Genomic DNA, 7175 nt, shown 5'->3' with positions numbered 1-7175 from the left:
TACTGGGAATTAAATTCATGCTGTCTGCAAGAACAACACATGTTCTTAAACTCCCGGCCATCTCTCTAGTCACTAGTGTATGAATTTGGAATCTCTCATTTGTTTTAAGATAACATCATAGCATTCTCACGAACAATGAGATATTTTCACTTATACTTTACGTACTTATTTTTAAGAAAGATTCTTCCTTGTTGCTTACAATGCTATACAAAATTAACATTAGGAATGCAATGAGTGAATCTTGTCAACATTGAGACACTTGAAATTTTGCACCTTAAATTCTGGGCAAGTCAGTTATAATCATTAAGTACTGCAACATTCCAAGCTATTCAGTTCTCAGAGAGTTTCTAATGGTTTTCCAGAACTTTTCAAGTAATTACTTTTTGGGTATCAAGGGACTTATAACAACCAAAGAGCATGTTGCTCATCTCAGTCATTGTCTGGGTGCAGTGACACCCATTCTAAAGGCACTGACACTATTTTGTGAGCCTGGCCTCATGAATGAGATCACATAATTGCAATAATTAGGAAACTCACCTCAGGATATTATCAAAATGACCCACCCAAACCCAAGTCCATATGGTTTGAAATAGCTAATGAGTCAGTTAATGTGCTATGTCCAGGAGTAATGGGTACTCAATATGGATTGCATGAAGGTATAATTTACCAACAGTCTGACTTATTAAGGGTTTCAAGTGGACATTTTGCAACTTAAAGAGGGTTCAAAGTATTCACAGTTTTAACTACTAAAACAAAAGGAGGAACCAATGAATATTTAAAAGCTAATGGCACTGGAATGTGAAAACTGTCTTTCAGGTGCACATTCTAGGATTAAAACTCAATGCAATATAAAATTAAATGAAGATGTGGGCTTCAGCCACCATTCATTTATACACTGTGAACTGGCATGGGAGATGCTACTGAGTGAGTCTTGTGTGTAAAGAAAAGAGGCAAAGAAAATATTAAATATTTAGTCCACTGATTTTAGGCTGAGGTTGGGGAAAGGGGAAGTTATAGTACAAGCATTTTTAAAGAAAGAACAAAGACAGCAAGGAAAGCATCCACACTTAGTGTCCACAGATACAGAAAGAAGACATTTACTGTATAATTAATTCACTTCTTGTTTACTTATGTGTGAGTACACACTCAGATGTGGTGGCCCACTTCTGTAATTGCAGGAATGACTAAGGGGCAGAGGCAGAAGCACTAGCTCAGGGCATACTGGCCGCATAGGGAGCAGGTCAGCCTGTACTGTTTCAAGATACAGAAACAAACAAACAGAAACCTAGAGATTTAATGCATTTGTTTCCTTTATAGTTCTATGTATTTTATCTTATTCATGTTTAAAATAACAAAAATTCATGGAGAATAGATCCAAGGCTCTTTTGCTAGTTAAAGGGCTTTGTGCACAAAATATTTTAAGGCTCTCCATTGTGCAGTGGCTTTGTTAAGGTCCACATGTTTTACAGTAAACACTGGAGCTTTCAACTGTAGGTGTCTCCGAATTACTTCATATATTTATTTTATTAAAAAATTCACATGAAATAAAAATGTTGAATTGGATAAAGAGTTACACAATGGGAAATAAGTCTTTCACCACCAGCTCTGCATGCCAGGAGCAGCCATAGTTTGTTGTGAGCCTTTCACAAATGCCCTGTTTCTACTTATGTGGATAATATACATTTATTTACATAATAACTTTATTTTGATATCTTTTAAAAACAAATAATAGCATATTTTGCATGGTATTATGTACATTACATATAAGCACATAGAATAAAACTGTTACTTTTATAATTAAAGGTTGTTTAGTGTTTGGGTTATCATTAAAACTTAAAACAGACTAGAGTCACTGGAAGAAGGAATTTCACTTGAACAATTGTCCTTATCAAGTTGGTCAATAGGCATGTCTATGTGGGATTTTTTTTTTGGTTGTTAATGGATATAAGAATGCCCATCCCACTTTGGGCAATGCCATTCCCTGGGCAGGCAGTTCTGAGTTGTATAAGGAAGGTAGATGAGCATGCTCAAGCCAGACAGTGAGTCACAAGCACCTTTCTTCCATGGTTTCTGCTTCAAGTTCCCTGATTTCCCTCAGAAATAGACTTGTAACCTGCAAGTGTAAGCTTAAATAAACCCTTGACAAGGAAAGATAGTTGCAAAGAAGAGTTCAACATTATACCCAAAGACCTTATTATATTGTTATTCTTGTGCTACTGTGTGGTAGCAAGGTTAAACATTTTTCTTGTATGAATGTTTATCATTGTAATATCATTTAGTACTTAGTTCCACTAATTATTTTAAATATAACACAATATTTTAAGGACATATAATTACAAATTCAAAGAAGACTTAACTTCTGATCAATATGAGTTAATATGCTAAGAAAGTCATTTAAAGAGACATTGTAAATATCATATTAAAAGTGGGCATGGTGGTTTACACCAACAAATTTAGTACTGGGGAAGTCATGGTAGGAGGGTTGTTACTTCAAGGCTAGTCTGGGCTACATAGTAAAACCCTGCCTCAAACATACAGGGCAAATTAGGCTATTGTCATAGTGATAAGCATAAGCAGAGACCAGAAGCCAAGTTTGATGATACAGGAAATTTTCCAGAGTCAGAAAGATATCATCAAGAGATGCACAGAGATCATTTGGATGAAATGAGTGTAGACTGCAGGGTGATGAACTTCTGGAGACAGAGAAGCATTCTAGGCCTGTCAACCTCCAGAATAGAGAACTTGCCTTTCATAACCTCATGACAGGAGGTGTGTCTGGAGCACATGGAGAGAGTGGAATGTTTCATCATAGAATTTAGAATCCCCTGGGAGACGTGGCCCTGGCTATGCCTATCTGGGATTGTCTTGACCTACCCTCTGCGGTCAGCACCATCCCTTGGCTGGGACCCTGAACTGTATAAATGAAGAAAGGGAACCAACGACACCATGTATCATTGCTCTCTGATCCTGACTGTGGGTGTGATGTAGCCAGCTGCCTCAGACTTCTACTGCCTTGTCCTTTGCATGACGATGCTCTATTCATTGAACAACAAAGCAAAACTAAACTTTTGTCCCTTAAATTGCATTTTTTAACAATAGGAAAGAAATTAAGACAAGCAGTAAAAATGAAAAATCAGGTAAAATGATATAGCTCAATGGGTAAGGTAGTTGCATGCAAAACCTGAGCCTGATCTCTGGAATTTACATAAAGGTGGAAGGAGTAAACCAACTCTACCACATTGTTTTCCAACCTCCATATGTGGGCTATGATAGATACATGCTCCCATATTATGCAGAAACATACATAAAAAATAACAATGACAAATCATTGTGATTCTTAACTAGACCGTGTTTCTTATATAAAGTAAACAATATCAAAGATCAGACATAATTTCTCTACATAAAATATTTTTATCTAATACATTGGATGAATCAGATATACACATGGTCAAGAGGATATATCAGATTTTCTGCATAATTATTATAACTCAAAAAATGTATGCTACTGGGCTTGGGGACAGAGTACTTTCACAGTGTGCATGAGGAGCTGGGTTCAGCCTCTTACTGTGGTCAGGAATAGACACAGAGAAGAAGGAAATGAAGAAGGCAGAGTTCAGTATTATGTTATACTTATAAGTGAAAATACCTATTGGAGTAAGTTTCATGAACATAATAATCTGGAAAACCTTCAATGTAAATGGGACTCACAATTTAAACTGTGCAGAACTCAAATATACAGTCTGTAAGTGGAATCCCTGAAATAAAAGTAAGATGAATCAAGTAATATGTTGCTCTCTCTGAGCATAGAGTCATAGCCAATCTTGTGGTTTTAAAGCTTTTGTTTTCCTTTACTAATTTTTTTATCAGTTTTTTAACATTCCAATCCCAGTTCCCCCTCTCTCCTCTCCTCCCACTCCCCCCTACTTCCCTCCCCTAGGAAGTCTACTAAGTCTGTCCCATCATCTATCTCCTCAGGTAATGGCCTCATATACTGGCCTAATTGCACCATTGCCACTTATATTAAGGAGTATGTACTCACTCACAAGTGGATACCAGACATAAAGCAAAAGATACCCAGCCTACAATTCACAACCCCAAGGAAGCTAGAACCCTCTTCCAGAAAGGGATGGAAGCAGATGAAGAAATCATTGGGCCAAACTCCTGGATTACAATTGAAGTGAAGGGGGAAGATAATATAAACAAAGGAGTCAAGACCATGATGTGGAAACCCACAGAATCAACTGACCCACTCTAGTGAGTGATCACTGACTCAGGTCTGACAAATAGGGAACCTGCATAAGACTGAAGCTTTTGTTTTCTTAAAACAGGATTTATCTGACTAAGGGAACAAAGGAGACTAATGGGAGAGACGAAGAGTGAGAAAGGAGATGGTTGAATGGTACCAAGGAGGGACATCCTCAAAATACATTATCTACTCAAATGTAAATATCTGTGTGTAAGCTACTACTATGTACAATGAATATATGTTGATAAAAATGAAAAATGTATGGTTTCTAATATACAATGAGATTGTTTTCTATATATATATCATCTCTATTATGGTACTATGTGCTTATAGTTTTATGTAATTATCAAGTGGACCTTAAATTCATGTGACCTGTTTTATTTATTTGGATTTTTCTTTGTTTGCTCTATTTCTATATTTGAGATAGGTTCTAATCCTTCAGCCCAGCTAACCTCAAATTCGAACCACCCTCCTACCTCAGTTTCCCCAGTACTGAGATTATAAATGTGAGCTACCATGCCTCAATATCTATTATTTAAAGAGACTTTTATAAGTAAATCTTAGAAAGTCATTTTATTCTCATTAACAGAAAATCAGGTAACTGGCATCCCTCTCAGGGAGATTCATTATATATTTAATCACATCTTTCAACCAAGGTTCACTGTATTCCAAAGTTAGAACTTTAGGAAACTCAGGCTCCCCTATAACAAAGGAGAGAAAAGCTGTCCTGTTCAGGATAGTAATATAATTATGCACACATGTATAATTCCTCCCTGTCCCAAAGAATTGATCAGAGACTAAATTGTGGCTTGTTCTATAGAGATGGCTTAGTGGTTATGAATGTTTCCTGTTCTTCCTGAGGAGGAACCAACATTGGCCTTCTTTTGGCTTTCATGGGTACCTGCACACAAGTGGTATAAACAAGGATGGACAGAAAGACACACACACACACACACACACACACACACACACACACACAAATAAAAAATAAATATTACAAAATTAAACTGTTGGGAAAATGAAAAAGAAATCTTTAACAATGCTAAAAATCAGAAAGAAGCCCCGACTTAAAGGTGTGTCTCTACAAAATCTAACGCCCCTTAGATTGAAGTGAAGTTTGTAGCAACTAATCCATGACTAGGTACTTATTATTTTAAATGAAAAAGTTCACCCAAGAATTAAGAAGAGGATTTTAGTCTTTTCTCCAATTCAGTGTTTGATTGAAAGCTGGGAATTGAGTTTCTTTAGTGGTTGGGGGCACAAACAAGATGACTTTGTCTGTGGTCTCCACGTCAGATTTGGTGGTAGTGATGTGGAACTAAAAAAACAGAAGATGGCCATTTATGTATGCAGAATTGTTCTTTTAATCAGAATAACTAAGGAAGTGGAGAATGTGCAGTGTGGCACAGGGTTGGGGGTGGGGCTGAGGATCTGTAGATCTTGAAGTGGGGAAGGGCATATCAGGCCTCTCAGATCTCTTCATGACCCTGGCTGCAGCCACTCCCCTGCAGCAAAAGAGGTGCCCTCACCCCTCATGGGAAAACTGGTCCCACATTCAAGAGAGATGGCCCCCCTTCACCATGGCTGACTCAGCTGCCTGATGGCTGCCTGAGGGAAAGGTCCCAGAAGCCCAGACTGATCTAATCAGCTGCTAGCCAGAACCATGTCCAGGTCTTTGAGTTGGCCACTCCAGCATCTACCCAATCCATGGCCTACCAGAGGGTGTGGAGGGACTGGTTCTGTGGAACCATGGCTGGGGAATCTCCATGACTCGGGGCAATGGCAGGCAATCCAGGAGGAGTTTCATTCAGTGAGGGTCCAGTGCTGATAGTCTGCCAGAGGCCAGAGGCCTTGTACCAGACCAACAACTCATTATAATGAACTTTTGCAAGTAAAATAGAGGGGACAGAGGAGTATACTCTGTGACATACTGCAGCTCCCAGTGCACAAAGATGAATGAAGAGGTGTTCGAGAGCTGGGAAAGATGGAGCAGCGATTTGTTTGATTTTAATTAACAGGTTTTCAAAATTTATTTTTATTTAAATTAGAAGCAAGCCTGCTTCACATATCAATCCCAGCTCCCTCTCCCTCCCCCCTCCCCGCCCCCACCACTCCCCCCTCTGCTCCCTAGGGAGGGTGAGGCCCACCCTGGAGGATTGCCAAAGTCTGTTATATGATCCTGGGCAGGGCCTAGGCCCTCCCTCATGTGTCCAGGCTGAGATAACATCCCTTCACGTGGACTGGGCTCCCAAAGTCTATTGATACCCCAGGGATAAATACTGGTCTCCTACCAGAGGTCCCATATATTGCCGAGATCTCCTCACTGACACTCACATTCTGGGAAAATGGGGGGAGGGGAGAGGGAACTGGGAGAAAAAGAGGGGGAGAAGAGGAGGGGAGAGGAGGGAAGGAGGGAGCAGGAAGGTTGAGTTGAGGGAAGAATAGAGGAGAGCAGGATGAGAGATATCAGAATAGAGGGAGCCATTATAGATTTGAGGAGAGCTGGCACTAGGGAGAATTCCAGAGATCTACGAGGATGACACCAACTGGCCATCTAAGCAATAGTGGAGAGGCTCCTTAAACACGGTTCCCTGATAATGAGACTGATGACTACCTTATATGCCTCCCTAGGGCCTTCATCCAGTGGCTGATGAAAGCATAGGCAGACACCCACAGCTAAACACTGAGCTGACTGAAACCCTGGAATCCAGTTGCAAAGAGGGAGGAGTGATGAGCAAAGGGGACAAGACCCAGCTGGTGAAACCCACAGAAATAGCTGACCTAATTAACAGTTTTTTTTTCTTTTGGAAGGAAACTGCAGGGATGAAAGATGGACATGGGGGGACTGGGAGATGAATGGGATTGGTGTGTGTGTGATGTGGAATTCCCAAAGAATCAATACAAAAATTGTGTTGAAAGAAAAAATAAA

Source organism: Cricetulus griseus (assembly GCF_003668045.3).
Source record: "Cricetulus griseus strain 17A/GY chromosome 1 unlocalized genomic scaffold, alternate assembly CriGri-PICRH-1.0 chr1_1, whole genome shotgun sequence".
Lineage (NCBI taxonomy): Eukaryota > Metazoa > Chordata > Mammalia > Rodentia > Cricetidae > Cricetulus > Cricetulus griseus.
Note: the sequence above shows the minus strand (reverse complement) of the source record.